This window comes from Canis aureus, chromosome 15 (assembly GCF_053574225.1).
Source record: "Canis aureus isolate CA01 chromosome 15, VMU_Caureus_v.1.0, whole genome shotgun sequence".
In the NCBI taxonomy this organism is placed as follows: Eukaryota; Metazoa; Chordata; class Mammalia; order Carnivora; family Canidae; genus Canis; species Canis aureus.
In genome coordinates this window covers 27,981,040-27,997,239 of record NC_135625.1, presented here as the reverse complement: position 1 = coordinate 27,997,239, position 16,200 = coordinate 27,981,040, and the positions used below count along the sequence as shown (strand labels likewise).

At 34.8% G+C, this 16,200-nt stretch overlaps 1 long non-coding RNA gene and 1 pseudogene across 2 annotated transcripts in view; both read left to right on the top strand.

The window, feature by feature from the left end:
- LOC144284423 (uncharacterized) overlaps nucleotides 1–16,200 on the top strand; it is a 302,816-nt gene that overhangs the window by 253,722 nt on the left and 32,894 nt on the right. The gene's annotated exons all lie outside the window — the stretch shown is intronic.
- Nucleotides 5,193–7,378, top strand: LOC144285100 (synaptotagmin-17 pseudogene; annotated as a pseudogene).

Genomic DNA, 16,200 nt, shown 5'->3' with positions numbered 1-16,200 from the left:
GTTTTGGATCATTGTATGTTTCTAGGAATTTATTATTTTTTTCTAAATTTTCCAATATACTGGCATAAAATTTTTCATAGTAGTCTCTCATAATCCTTTGTGTTTCTGGGATTTGCTTGTTATTTCTCCTCCTTCATTTCTGATTTCAGCCCTTTCTCTTTTCATCATGATAAATCTGGCTAAAGGTTTATCAATTTTGTTTATTTTTTTTTTAAATAGCTCTTTGTTTTATTGATCTTTTCTACTGTAGTTTTCATATTTATTTCATTTATTCATGTCCTGATCTTTATTATATCCTTCCTTCTATTAATTTGGGGATTGGTTTGTTCTTATTTTTCTAGTTTCTTTAGGTGTATGTTAGATTGTTTATTCAACATTTTTCTTGGAGTAGGCCTGTTATCAGTATAAACTTCCCCCCCTTAGAACTGCTTTTACTGCATATCAAAGATTTTGAACTGTTGCGTTTCCATTTTCATTTGTCTCCAGGCGTTCTTTTATTTCCTCTTTGGCTTCTTTATGCCCCATTTATTGTTTAATAGTATATTGGTTAGCCTCCACATGTTTGTGTTTTTTCCAGTTTTCTACTGGTAACTAATATCTAATTTCATACCATTTTGGTTAGAAAATATACGTGATATCATTTCAATCTTCTTAATTTTACTGACACTTTTTGTGGGCTAACATGTCCTGGAAATGTTTCATATACATTTGAAAATAATGTGTACTCTACTGCTTTCTAATGGAATGTTCTGTGTATATCTATTAAATCCATCTGCTCTAATTGCGTCATTCAAAGCCCCCTGTTTCCTCATTGATTTCTGTCTGGATGATTTATACATTGATGTAATTAGGGTGCTAAGGTCCCTTATTATTATTGTATTACTGTCAATTTCTCTCTTTATGTTTGCTACTATTTGCTGGATGTATTTAGGTGCTTCTAGGTTGGGCGCATAGATACTTACTATTATTATTGATCATTGTTGGGATTGATCCCTTTATCTTTTATCATTATGTAATATCATTTTTTCTCTTTTGTTACAGTCTGTCTTAAAGTCTAATACATTAAAAAAAAGTCTAATACATTATACATAGTATGCATTGTATATATATATATATATTACATTTTTATATTTTGTCTGATGTAAGTATTGCTACTCTAAGTGTCCCAAGTGTTTTTTAGCTTCAATAAGCATGGAGTATCTTCTTCCACCCTTCACTTTTAGTCTCTGTGTGTCTTTAGGTCTAAAGTGAGTCTCTTGTAGGCAGCATAGAGTTAGGTCTTGGTCGTGAATGCACTTTATGGTTTTTGATGGAAGCATTTAGTTCATTTATATTTAAAGTAACTATTGATAGATATGTACTTCTTGCCATTTTGCTAATCATTTTCTAGATTTTTCGTAGTTCTTTTCTGGACTTTTTGTAGAAGTACTTCCTCTTTTAGCATTATTCTTTTTATTTGTAACAAGGGATCATAAATATGTTTTCACTTCAATTAAAAAGTCTAACTAATTTTACTGCATACCTAATGGTGCTAGATACATATTTATTTGGCCAAGACTATATAATGTGCAAAAAACTGTCTTTAATATTTCAATATTGGAAATAATAGCATAATGAATACTCTTCTATGTATACTTTTTTCACATTTCACCTAGTATTTTCTTCAAATATTAGAACAGGAAAACACTGAGTGGGTCCCTCTGTGAAATAGGAAAAGAATTCAAAGGCAAATATAATATGTATATTTCATCTTCTGTCTATCTTTAGAACAGCACCATATGATAGAATTTTCTGCCATAATGAAAATATTCCATATCTATGCTATACAATATAGTAGCCACTAACCACACATGGTTATTGATCACTTGAAATGTTGCTAGTATGACTGAGGAAAGGACTTTTAATTTAAATTATTTTAAATTATTTTAAATTAAATACCCATATTTATACCATGTTGAACAATGCAGCTCTACATCTTTTATGACTTTTTTCTTAATCATTATCTTACATGAATATTATAAGGCTACCTCTGTTTTTGTATGTTCTTGCATGGCACCCTTTACCACTTCCTTTACTGGCAATGATTTTTTTTATATTTTATATCATATACACTTGATTTCCTGCAGAAAGTTGAATATAACTTCTCCCAGATAAGAAAAATAAAAATAACTAAAGAAGTGATATAATTATTTTTATGTTTTCACAGGTAATCATTAGCCTAATTACTGGAGTCTGTTAATATCAAGAGTATCAAAAATGGCAGAGAATCTTTGTGTCAAACCTACTTTAAACAAAGCATGTGGCATATTTTTATTTCTTCTTTTTGCTGCTTCTTAGTTACCAACTCTCCAGTCTTTGAGTATTTCAATTAAGAAATATTTTACCACATTTAAACTTTCATCCTAGAAAACTTTTTAATATTTAGTTTTAGCTTTATAATGAAGTGTATAATAGTCATTTTATTTGTGTCTTTAATCTCCATTAATGTCATATCTTCCTCATTTGTGTGCTTTTATTTATTTTTAATGTTTGTTCTTCTAACAGATGAAGTACTAACATACATATAAATTAATTGAGTTATATAATGTTTTCCCATCAAAACTTCTTATGCCTCGTTCCACTGTTTTCTGGATTTTAAGGTTGAATTCTTCAACTATGATACTAACTGCTTTGGGAGACTTTTGAAACTTTTTTTTTCCTAAATGGATGATGTTGTGGGCTGAATTGTTTCCTCTAAATTTTATGTATTGAAACTCTAATGCTCATGTGACTATATTTGAAGATAAGGCCTTTATGGAGGTAAGTTAGGTAAGTTAAATGAGGACATAGGGTGGGACCCTAATCCAGTAGGTAGGACAGGTGTCTTCTGAAAACAAGAAGATGGTTCAGAGATTCTCTCTCCATGCACAGAGAAAACTGAGGCTATGTAAGGATTCGGCAAGAAGGCAGCCCTGTGGGCACCTGTGTGGCTCAGTAGGCTAGGCAACCAACTCTTGTTTCTGGTTGGGGTAGTGATTTTGAGGTTGTGGAGCTTCAGTGAGACTTCAAGCTCAGTGTGGAGTCTGCTTCAGATTCGTTCTCTCTCCACCTCTACCCCTCCCCACTCTCTATCTCTCAAATAAATAAAGTCTTAAAAAAAAAAAAAGGCAGCAGCTGTGTGCAAGCCAGGAGGAGGTATCTCCCCAGAAAACAACACTACTTGTCCCAGCAAACTAATACAGATGTTCTTGAGATTTCCCTCTAGTTTGTTTTGAACTAAATTTAGGAACATCTATTATGCATATGAACACTCTACATTCTCTGTCATCTCATTAGTTTAATTTTATGTTTCTTCATCTGCATTTAAGAAACATTATTGAAGTTGTTATCTGCCTTACGTTTGATTTTTCTTCTGAAGCATTTCCATTTCTTACCGCCAGTATGAATTTGCCTTTAAATATTGTATTTTTATTTATTTGAAATCCTTACTTTACTTCATTTACCTTCTTTTTCATGCTGTTCTGTTACCTACACTTCCATTTTCTTCACTTTTTATCTGTTTGTTCTCTCTGTGTGACCTGCTGCTCCTTTTCTAAAGAGATCATATCTCTATTTATTCTGTAGATTATTCTAAACATCTCCCTGGAATTTGTAAATAGATCCTCTAATAAATCATTTTGCAGAGTTTTGCTTTTCCAGATTCCCAGGAGACATTTTTTTTTCTTCCTCATTATACAATGATTTTAATAGCCTACATTTAGTTTCTATTCTTACCTATCCTTGAGCCAAGGAAATCTATACAGACATGGGATTGTTTCATTTACCTTCATTCTCTGTTCCTGACCTTTATCCTCTACAGTTGTAGGGCTGTTGATGTTAATGTCTTCATGTCAAATTTCTTGTTTCTAATAAGATTTTTCCTGGTTAATCTGCCTCTTTCCTCCACTGCCCAGTCCTCTGGTACCTAAACTGACATGGTGCAGGATAAAGTAAGTTTCTCCATTTGTCCTTCTCCTGAGTGTGAAGTTACCAGAAAGTTCTCTATCAGCAATCCACTCCTACTTTATTTTCAATAGTTTGCTGGGATTTTTGCATTTCTCTTAAAATAAAGGAAACTAACAAGCAGAGAGACGAGGGACAGGAGAGTAATAGCTACCTGCTTCATTGAATATCATAAGATTATAGGGAAATATTTATCTTTCGACATATAATAAATTTCAAATTTCTGAATTAGAGAAGAAATATTTGGAGGTATTGACAAAGATTTTCTCTTTGACCAAACTCTGGTGAGGTTTCTCTCTCTGAACTCTCTTCTTGAGTAAGACCTAATTTGGGGCTTTCCTGTTTATTTCTGCTTTGTCTAATTTTAGAGGAAATCCTACTACATCAGCTTAGCCAGATTTCCCACCCTCAATATCTAAGCATGCTCAATATCTGATCAGGTTCCTCATTCTCCATGATCCCCTATGTGATATTTGATCACACTGGCTTGCACACAGCAAAATTCCGTTAGGTCAGTTTAGCCAGAAAATACCCCCTTACCCCTGGTGTTTCCTTTTGGTAATTTACATCCACTGACCACACACACACCCTGCTCCTTGGCTATGAATTTCCATTCTTCCTTGTTTTTGCAGTTGAGCCCACTCTTCCTAATGTTAAACCATGCAGTAGCCCCATCTATTGCAAGAGTCCTTCTAAATAAAACCTACCTCACCGTTCTTTAAAAAGTTTCATGAATAATTTTCTTTCATGACATGGAGCCTCTTCTTACTTTTCAAGTAGTCTATTTCATGAAGCAAAGATGCAATGTGTCATATGGTTAGGCTGAATAAAATGTAAGTGTATGTTTGCATGCGTCAATTGCATCAATCAATTGCTAATATAAAGCTTTGCATCAGACCCTTGTTAGAAATGGCAAGACAGATTTTATTCAAACTGTTGAAGTAGAGGAAAGAGACTTTAGTTCAGTTGAATTCAATTGAGAACTGAGTTCAACTCTTAATACAGCAAAGACAGTAGGGATTTATAGCCTACAAGCAGAATGGAGAGGTCAGTGAATGAAAAAAATGCTAAGAGATATCAACCTTAACTGGTTTAACAGATTTCCTACTAAAGGCAGATTAATGACCTAGATATCAAGAATAGGGGGATAAGGATTATGCTCACATTATCATGGATCAGAGGATACTCAGTAAAACTGGGTTCAGCAAGCCATGGGCACAGAACATGAAGGTGAAGTCCTAGTCATAAAAATGGGAACTGACATTCTCATCTTGTTTCTAATTTTAGAGGAGAAACTTTTAGTGTTTCACTATTATGATATTAGCTATAGTTTTGTCATTTTGGGCTTTATCATTTTGAGTCATGTGACTTCTAAACCCATTTGTTTTGAGTTTTTATTATGAATGGATGCTGAATTTTGTCAAATACTTTTTCTGGATCTATTGAGATGATCATGCAATTTTCATACCTCATTTTATAATTGTAGTTTCTACATTGATTGATTTGCATATATTGGACCTCCTCTGCATCCCTAGAATAAATCTCACTTGATTGTGATGAATGATTTTTTAATGTATTTTTTAGTTTGGCTTGCAAATATGTTTTTGAGGATTTTTGTGTGTATATTCATCAGGGATATTGGCCTATAGTTTTCTCTTTTTGTAGTGGTTTCATCTGGTTTTGATGTTAAGGTAATGCTGGCCTCAAAAGATGAAAGTTCTCCTTCTTATTCTAGTTTTTGGAATATTTTGAGAAGAATAAATATTAACTCTTCTGAGTGTTTGGTAGAATTCACCTGTGAAGCCATCTCAATCTGTACTTTTGTACTTTCTGGGAGTTTTTTGATTACCAATTCAATTTCATTTCTAGTTATTAGTCTGTTCAGATTTTCTATTTCTTCCTAATTCAGTTTTGGAAGATTGTATGTTTTAGGAATTCATCTATTTCTTCTAGATTGTCCAATTTGTTGGCATATAATTTTTTGTAGTAGTCTCTTATAATCCTTTGTATTTCTTTGGTATTAGCTGTAACTTCTGCTTTTTCAGTTTCTATTTTATTTATTTGAGTCCTTTTTATTGTCATGAGTCTGGCTAAATGTTTATCAATTTTCTTTATTTTTTCAAGGAATCAGCTCTAGGTTTTACTGATTTTTCTCTATTGCATTATTCTTGATTACATTTATTTTTACTCTGATCTTTGTTATTTCCTTTTTTTCTACTAACTTGGGGCTTTGAACTTTACATACGTTTAGATTGTTTATTTGAGATTTTTCTTTTCTCTTGAGGCAGACCTGTATTTCTATAAACTTCCCTTTTAGAACAGCTTTTACTGCATACCACAGATTATTTTTGTTTTTTTTAAGTTTATATTTGAATTCTAATTAGTTACAATAGGTCAAAGATGCTCATCCTCAGACACATCCAAGTCTATGTATAGCCTGATTTGGAGGATTTCAAGTCTTAAATCCATATGACCCAGCTCCCCACTCATTGATATTAAACACATGGAACTTGGCGTTCTCAACATCAAAAAGGAGCCCACCTAGCTCCTATGCTCAGACAGACCTATGCTCCAGCTGGCTATTTCAGAAAGTTTGAGCCCAAGCTATACTCCCTCAATTCCAACAGTGATGATGTGGACTTTCTGACAGATAAGGAGAGCTTGTCCAAATATCAGCTGGGTATGCTGCACTTCAGCATTCTGTATGACCTGATGCACAACCACCCGACAGTGAGGGTGATTTAGGCCAAGGACCTGCCACCCCCACCTCCCATGATGACTCATGCCAGGATAAGGCCCACCCAAACCCTTATATTAAGATCTGTCTCCTAACAGACCAAAAGAACTTTAAACAGAGGTGGGTCAAATGCAAGACCCAGAAACTCTTGTTTGAGGAGTGTTATACCTTAGGGACCCCCATGCCGGAAGTGCAGAGGAGGATCCTGCTGCTAACCGTGGTAGATTTTGATAAGTTCTCCTGCCACTGTGTCATTGGAAAGGTTTCCCTACCTTTGTCAGAAGCTGACCTGGTGAAGGATGGGCACTGGTAGAAGGTGCTAATTCCCAGTTCTCAGAATGAAGTAGAGCTGGAGGAGCTGCTTCTGTCTCTGAACTATCTCCCAAGTGCAGGGAGATGGAATGTTGATGTCATTTGAGCCAAGCAACTTCTTCAGACAGATGTGAGCCAAGGTTCAGCCTCCTTTGTGGAAATCCAATGATATGTGGAAATCCAATGATATATGGACTCAGGCTTGTGAAAACAAAGAAGACTTCCTTCTAAAGAGGCATAACTGATCCTGTTTACAGTAAATCCTTCAGCATCAAAGTTCCCCAAGAAGAACTTAAAAATGCCAACTTAGTGTTTACAGGATAGAACAACTCTGTGACCAGCCTGTGAACAGACCTGGAAACTGATATTGCTGTGGCATAAAGAAACAAGACAATAGCTATGAAAGTAAAAGATTTGAAAAAATAATAAATTTCAGTTAGTTAATATACAGTGAAATATTAGTTTTAGGTGTACAACATAGTGACTCAGCACTTCCATACAACACCTGGTACTCATCCCAAGTGCCCTCTTTAATCCCCATCATCTATTTAACCCATTCCCCCACCATCTCTCCTCCAGTAACCATTGTTTTGTTCTGTGTAGTTAAGAGTCTGTTTCTTGGTTTGCCTCTCTCTTCCCCCATCTTTTCTTGTTTGTTTTGTTTCTTAAATTCTACATATGAGTTCAATCATATAGTACTTGTCTTTCTCCAACTGACTTATTTTGCTTAGCATTATACTCTCTAGCTCCATCCATGTCTTACAAATGGCTAGATTTCATTCTTTTTTATAGCTAATATTCCATTCTACATATATATAATCTTCTTTAACCATTCATCAGTCAATGGAAACGTGGGGTGTTTCCATAATTTGGCTATTGTAGAGAATGTTGCTATAAACATCATGGTGCATGTATCCTGTTGAAGTAGCATTTTTGTATTCTTTGGGTAAATACCTAATAATGCAATTGCTGGATCCTAGGGTAGTTCTAGTACTAACTTTCTGAGGAAACTCCATATTGTTTTCTACAGTGGCTGCCCCAGTTTACATTCCCACTAACAGTGAAAGAGGGTTCCCCTTTCTTCACATCCTCATCAACTCCTCTTGTTTCTTGTGCTATTGACTTTAGCCATTCTGACAGATGTGAAGTGATATCTCATTGCTGCTTTGATTTGCATTTCCCTAATGATTAGTGATGATGAGCGTCTTTTCATGTGTCTGTTGGTCAACTGTATGTCTTCTTTGGAAAAGTGTCTATTCATGTTCTTCATTGACTGATTGCTTAGTAGAATATTGTTTAACTTCCACATTTTTTTAATCTTTTTTTTTTTTGTAATTGACTTCTAGTTTCATAGCATTGTGGTTGGAAAAGATGCTTGATATTATTTCCGTCTTCTTAAATTTATGGAGATTTGTTTTGTAGCCTAATATGTGGCTTAACCCAGAAAATGTTTTATGTGCACTTGAAGAGAATATGTATGCTGCTGTTTTGGGATGAAATATTGTTTATATCTGTTAAACTCATCCAGTTTAATATGTCATTTGGAGCTGCTGTTTCCTTATTAATTTTCTGTCTGGAAAATCTATCCATTAATGAAAGTGGGATGGTAAAGTCCCCTACTGTTATTATGTTATTGTCAATTTCTCCCTTTATGTCTGTTAATGTTTGCTTTATATACTTAGGTGCTCCAGGTTTGGGTGCATAGATACTGAAAATCATATATCCTTTTTTTTTTTATTGATCCCTTCACGATTGTATGTGTAGTACTCCTATTTTCTCTTGCCACAGTCTTTGTTTTAAAGTCTCTTCTGTCTGATAAAAGCACTGCTACTCCACCTTTTTTTCTCTTTTATTTGTATGGAATATGTTTTTTCTTCTCTTCACTTTCAGTCTCTATGTGTCTTTAGATCAAAAGTGAGTATCTTGCAGGCAGTATATAGCTAGATTTTGTTTTCTTTTATCCATTCAGTCATCTTACATCTTTTGATTGGAGTATTTAGTCCACTTATATATAAATTAATCATGGATAAGTATGTACTTATTGCCATTTTGTTCATTGTTTTCTGGATATTTTTGTAGTTCTATGTTCTATTTTCTCTTGCTCTCTTTCCTTATGATTTGATGACTTGCTTTAGTGTTATCCTTGGATTTCTTTTTCTTTATTTTGTGTGAATCTATTATAAACTTTAGTTTGTGGTTACTATGAGGTACATATATAACATCCTATGTATATAACAATATATATTAAGTTGATGGTTATTTAAATTTTGCATTTTTAATTTTATGTATCCCTTTACTAATTTTTGTTGATGTAACTTATTTTACTACATTATATCTTTTAACCTTCATATCAGCTTTATGAGTGATTGCTCTGCTATCTTTACTGTATGTTTTCTTTTACCAGTGAAGTTTCTTCTTTTCATAATCTTCTTACTGTTTGTTATGGCCACTAGTTTTCATTAGGGATGCTGCTTTAACATTTCTTGTAAGGCCGGTTTAGTGGTGATGAATTTAACTTTTGTTTGTCTGGGAAACTCTTTATCCTTCAATTCTGAGCCTTTCTGGGTACAGTATTCTTGGCTGCAAGTTTCTTTTTTCTTTCAGCACTTTGTTAAAAGAACCTGCCTCACAGTTGTCTTTTTGTTAATTCCCAACATAACCTACTATGTATTGTAATGATTCTCCATGTTGGTGGACATTTCTTTCCATTCAAATTCTGTGCTCCAAGAATATAACTAATATTCGTTGGAGGTAAACAAGTCTTTCAAATTTAGTAAACTATTAATTTTTATAGGACATAATAACAGATTTCACATGAATTTTTAATTTAGTTTTATTTACTTATTCATTCATTCATTCATTCATTCATTATTTTACTTTTAGTTGCATGTGAGAAACTCAACTCAAATAGCTTCAATAATGATAGGGAATTTATTAGTACATGTAACTCCAGATGTAGTTCTTGCCTGAAGCATCTCTAAATCTGACTGTGCCTCTTCCTAGACATGAAAATATCACTTAGCCTCACTCAGTTTCCCCATCTGTCAGACAATTTACAATGGTTAATTAAGTGAATGACGTTTGCAAACCATGAAACACAATATAAGTGATGTGTTTTATCATTACAAAATATGTATTTTTATAAAAGTTTTGGGGGTGGGATCCCTGGGTGGCGCAGTGGTTTAGCGCCTGCCTTTGGCCCAGGGCGCGATCCTGGAGACCCAGGATCGAATCCCACGTCAGTCTCCCGGTGCATGGAGCCTGCTTCTCCCTCTGCCTATGTCTCTGCCTCTCTCTCTCTCTGTGTGACTATCATAAATAAATAAAAAAAATTAAAAAAAAAAAAAGTTTTGGGGGTATTTGTAACTAATTATTGATACTGCTTTCAATCATATAGTAAGTAATGGAACAAGAATTTGAACTCATGTTAACCTAAATAATCATGCTGTATCCTCTATATTGCTTATGTGAAGAACTGAAAAAACTAGTTAATTTATCTTAACCTCAGTTTTCTCTTCATAAAATGAAGAAAATAATATCTAGCTCACAAGGTTATTTTTTTATTTTTTTAAAGATTTATTTATTTATTCATGAGAGACACACAGAGAGAGGCAGAGACAAGGGGCAGGCTCCATGTAGTGAGCTTGATGTGGGACTCAATCCTGGAACTCCAGGATCACGTGCTGAGCTGAAGGCAGATGTTCAACCACTGAGCCACACAGGTGTCCCTCACAAGGTCATTTTAAAGTTCAAATTAGCCAAACAAAACAGCAAAGCAGAGGCCTGGAACATGGTGGATGCTCTCCATTTATTGAATCTGAAATTCAGAACAGTAGCAGATTATATTTAACAAAGGTGACTAAACCAATATACATTCCATCCCACTGCCTCTCATTGCAATCTGACATTGGCATCGTTCCACCCAGCAGCAATTTATGTTCCTTCCTTCTTGTAATTGTTTCAACTAATTTTATGCAGCAGAAGTGACTTGTGTGACTCCCGAGACTAGGTCATTAGAACCAGGCTTCTACTTGGTTCATTCTTTTTCAGACCATTCTGGAGAAGGTATCCTCCTTGCTGTGAAGACAACCAAGCAGTCCTGAAAGATGAACAGGGGCCCCCAATCCATGACTAGTGTCAACTGCCAACCATATGAGGGATCTATCTTCAAAGTGGGTATACTTCACCCTCAGTCAGACTTCAGGTTTCTGTAGTCCAAGCCAACACATGCCTGTGACTGCGTAAAAGATCCTGGTTGAGAGAGAACTTCCAGTCGAATCCTCCCTAAAATCCTAACCAGCAGAAACCATGTGAAGAATAAATTATTCCTGTCTTAAGCCACCAAGGTGTGGGGTGACCTGTTATAATAGCAAATAGATAACAAATGCAAAACCAATTGTTTAATTTGTTGATAAACCTCTCCATGGAGGTTGCAAAGTTATACCTATCCAAATTCCAAGAGCAAATAAGCCAGTTTAAATTTCTTAAAATCCTTAGTTCTTCCTGTAGATGCCCAAATAGGTGAAGTTTTACATCTCTGAGTTACCTCTCTAAAAAGAGGGACTATCTATCTATCTATCTATCTATCTATCTATCTATCTATCATCTTTCTATCAATCATCTATCTAAATTCTTATAATGGCTATTGTATTTTTAGGGATTAGATGGCTCTGAAAAGTTTCAATAACACTGTTTCATTACGTGGGAAAGTAGAAAAAGTCCAATATTCCTGTATTAGTTTCCTATTTCTGTGTGTCCTCTAGCTATGTGCATAAGGAAAAAATTAATCAAGATAGGCTACCCCATTCAATCAAGTTACAAAAATGTAACAAACACATTTTTAAATACTTAATAATACATGTGAAATATATAATATAATTCTTAGCTTTGAAAAAAAAATAATAATAATTCTTAGCTTTGAGAAAATTTCTTTGGTGTATATCCAGTGGGAATATCTGGAAGGAATTTTCCAAATCATAGTTAGCCTATTTCAAATAACATATGGAAAAGGCAAAATAAAAATTTCTCTAACTTATGCCCAAAACATGATTTGCCAAAATATCTGCCTCAAGTGATTTCTGTAATTTAAAGCCTAAGAAATGGTAAAAAAAATATTTTCAGACCAAGGATAATTGGCCACAAAAATGAACATAAAATAGATTCCTAAAACTTTGTCATCAATGAGGTCGAACTAAAGTTTCTATAGCATATTTGAATCAATTTATGATATTTCTATGAATATGTCATTTTTTCAGAGATTCTTGAAGATCTAAATTTTGACTCTGGCTGGCCATTCCTTCCATTATGAACAAAAGTATATTCAAATTAGCCAAAATATCTTTCACATCTTAATCTCCTTAGTATTTGCCAAGCCCAAGCTTTCTGTTCAGAGTGGGACATCAAAGTGAATCAAATTTCTTTTCTTCTGAAATAAAGCTCACTTCAGTGATGTCCAGGATAGCATAAGGACCAACATAAGAAAGTAATTTACCTAAGACTCTCCAATATAAACTGGAAATGATTTTAATTTTAATTTTCTTACTTCTTTTTTTTAAGATTTTACTTATTTATTCAAGAGAGACAGAGAGAGAGAGAGAGAGAGGAAGAGACACAAGCAGAGGGAGAAGCAGGCTCCATGCAGGGAGTCTGACGTGGGACTCTATCTGGAGTCTCCAGGGTCACGGCCTGGGCCTAAGGGAGGTGCTAAACTGCTGGGCTACCTGGGCATCCCGGTCAAATACTTTATGCTATAAAAATCTGTTCAAATCCATTTTATGCAATGGAATGGTAAATGCATATAGGAAGGAAGAATACACATGTTTAAGATGGAATATATACACCAATCAGATACAAACATTAGTTTATAGTTACATAATATGAAATTGTACCTGAACTCATACATGAACTCCATATCTCTTTCTAAGGCAAAACCAAAAAAAACTTATTGCATTTTCACCTGGTTATTTACCTAAATTGCATGACATAGTTGCTATTTCATTCCTTCTGTGTATGAATGATAAAGGGGGAAAACCAATACTGGCTTTGCAACCAGGCAGATCTGGATTCAAATCTCAGATGTGACCCTCACTGAGGATGTGAACTTGAAAAAATTGCATCATCTGAGTGTCAAGTTGTTGTGAGAAATAATATTTTCATTCTATAAATTCTTCAAATACAGAAATTTTTTCTAGAGACAAAAATATTATTGAGCCTTTCCTGGCCATGACATCAATAAAGGACTTCCCAAACTTACTAAGAACTAATCTTTATAGTTTGTTTTCAGAAATATTTGGCTGAACATGTCTCAGTCAGGGATGAGAAAAACCAATACAGTATACTTTACACTTGTAAAGGAAGAAACCAAAAACTTATGTTCTCTTAATAAGCAGATTTTTTAAAAGTCTTTTGGAAAGGATAGAACTGTAAATGAAAATATACTGATTTCTCATTGACTTCCAAGAAAGAATAAGATAATTTGAAGTCTTTGTTCCACCTATCTCAATAAAAACCAACTCTCATATTCTTTGATCCTAATATGATATAAATGATACTCAGTAGATTAAAACATTACTTGCCAGGAATATTTTCATTTCCATAGAACACAAATAGTAGTATTTTAAGTTAGAGCCAATATATTGGGCCATCTGGGACCTCCAGATGAACTATCACTATAACTGGACAAAAGATCATCTGCTGTTAGAGAAACACCAATGTTGAACTCTTGCCACACCATTTTTTTTAAAGGGTTGCATGATGTTATGTGGCATCTGATATGGATTGAAATAGGAATTTGATTTATTTTTCTTTTTTTCATGCAACACCCGTTGTTTCAGGATGGCTTTTTTATCCTAGTGATTTGAGTGTCCACTTGATGATATATAAAATTTCTCTATTTATGTAGAGATGTATGTGCCTATTTTGAAGAGCTCTACTCTATTATACTGATCAATACGGCCAAGGTCTCATTGCTCTGAAGTCATATAGCTTTATATTATGCTTTCATATCTCTCAGGGAAGTTTCTCTGGCTTTATTCTTCTACAAGTATTATGCCTATCATACCTTTGTTCTACCATACAGCCTTTACAATCATATTGAGAGGCAGGACTTGGGACACATGCCTTTATTAGGTCTGTGGGTGGAATGCTTTGGGTTTCACATGCTAAAGCCAGATTGGTCATTACAAATCAAAAAAAGTAGAGTTTTGGTAAGCTCCACAGGAGTCTAATCTAATTGGTACACTGTGGAAGGCCTTGGTGGGCAGTGGTGATAACCTAGAGTAGCTTAGCCCATCTCTTGGCAGTTAGCATTGTTTTTAAAAATTTTTAGGTCTTAAAAAAAATCATGTCTTTACTTTTTAATGTACATTGAACAAAATTTATCATTTTAGTACCTAGTCCTATGAGTTTTGACACTGAATAGCAGTGTGTGACCACCACTCCCAAATATAAGACAAATCCCCTCTCAAAAAAAATTCCCTCTTCGCTATCTCTTTAAAGTCAATCTACCCAATTCCCATCTCTCAACAACCCTATGTTCTCCATTTCTATAGTTTTCTTTATCCAGAATGACATATAAATGGAATCATAAAGTAGTGTAGATGACCTTTTATATCTGATGCCTTTTCCTTAGCATATGCAGTTGAAATTTATCAATGGTTTGTTCCTTTTCATACTGAATAATGCTCCATTATATGGATGTGCCGCCATTTATTTATCCATTCTCAATTGAGGACACTTGGAGTATTTTTTCCACTTTTGGCAATTATGAAGAAAGCTGCTATATTCACATACATATTATTGTTTGAATAGATTTTTTTATCTTTTTTTTGCTATGTCTTTTCTTTTTAATTTTTTTTATTCGCGTTCAATTTGCCAAAATATAGCGTAACATCCAGTGCTCATCCTGCCAAGTGTTCTCCTCAGTGCCCATCACCCAGTCACCCCAACGCCCCGCCCACCTCCCCTTCTACTACCCCTTGTTCATTTCCCAGAGTTAGGTGTCTCTCATGTTTTGTCACCCTCACTGATATTTTCACTCATTTTCTCTCCTTTCCCTTTATTTCCTTTCACTAATTTTTATATTCCCCAAATGAATGAGACCATATAATGTTTGTCCTTTTCCAAATGACTTATTTCATTCAGCATAATACTCTCCAGGTCCATCCATGTTGAAGCAAATGGTGGGTATTTGTCATTTCTAATGGCTGAGGAATATTCCATTGTATACATAGACCACATCTTCTTTATCCATTCATCTTTCGAAGGACAGCGAGGCTCCTTCCACAGTTTGGCTATTGTGGACATTGCTGCTAGAAACATCGGGGTGCAGGTGTCGTGGCGTTTCACTGCATCTGCATCTTTGGGGTAAATCCCCAGCAGGGCAATTGCTGGGTCGTAGGGCAGGTCTATTTTTAACTCTTTGAGGAACCTCCACACAGTTTTCCAGAGTGGCTGCTCCAGTTCACATTCCCACCAACAGTGCAAGAGGGTTCCCTTTTCTCCGCATCCCCTCCAACATTTGTGGTTTCCTGCCTTGTTAATCTGCCCCATTCTCACTGGTGTGAGGTGGTATCTCATTGTGGTTTTGATTTGTATTTCCCTGATGGCAAGTGATGCGGAGCATTTCTTCATGTGCTTGTTGGCCATGTCTATGTCTTCCTCTGTGAGATTTCTGTTCATGTCTTTTGCACGTTTCAGGATTGGATTGTTTGTTTCTTTGCTGTTGAGTTTAATAAGTTCCTTATAGATCTTGGATGCTAGCCCTTTATCTGATATGTCATTTGCAAATATCTTCTCCTATTCTATAGGTTGTCATTTCTTTTTGTTGACTCTTTCTTTGGCTGTGCAGAAGCTTTTAATCTTGATTAAGTCCCAATAATTCATTTTTGCTTTTGTTTCTCTTGCTTCATGGATGTATCTTGCAAGAAGTTGCTGTGGCCAAGTTCACAAAGGGTGTTGCCTGTGTTCTCTAGGATTTTGATGGAATCTTGTCTCACATTTAAATCTTTCATCCATTTTGAGTTTATCTTTGTTTATGGTGAAAGAGAGTGGTCTAGTTTCATTCTTCTGCATGTGGATGTCCGATTTTCCCAGCACCATTTATTGAAGAGACTATCTTTTTTCCAGTGGATAGTCTTTCCTGCTTTGTCAAATATTAGTTGACCATAAAG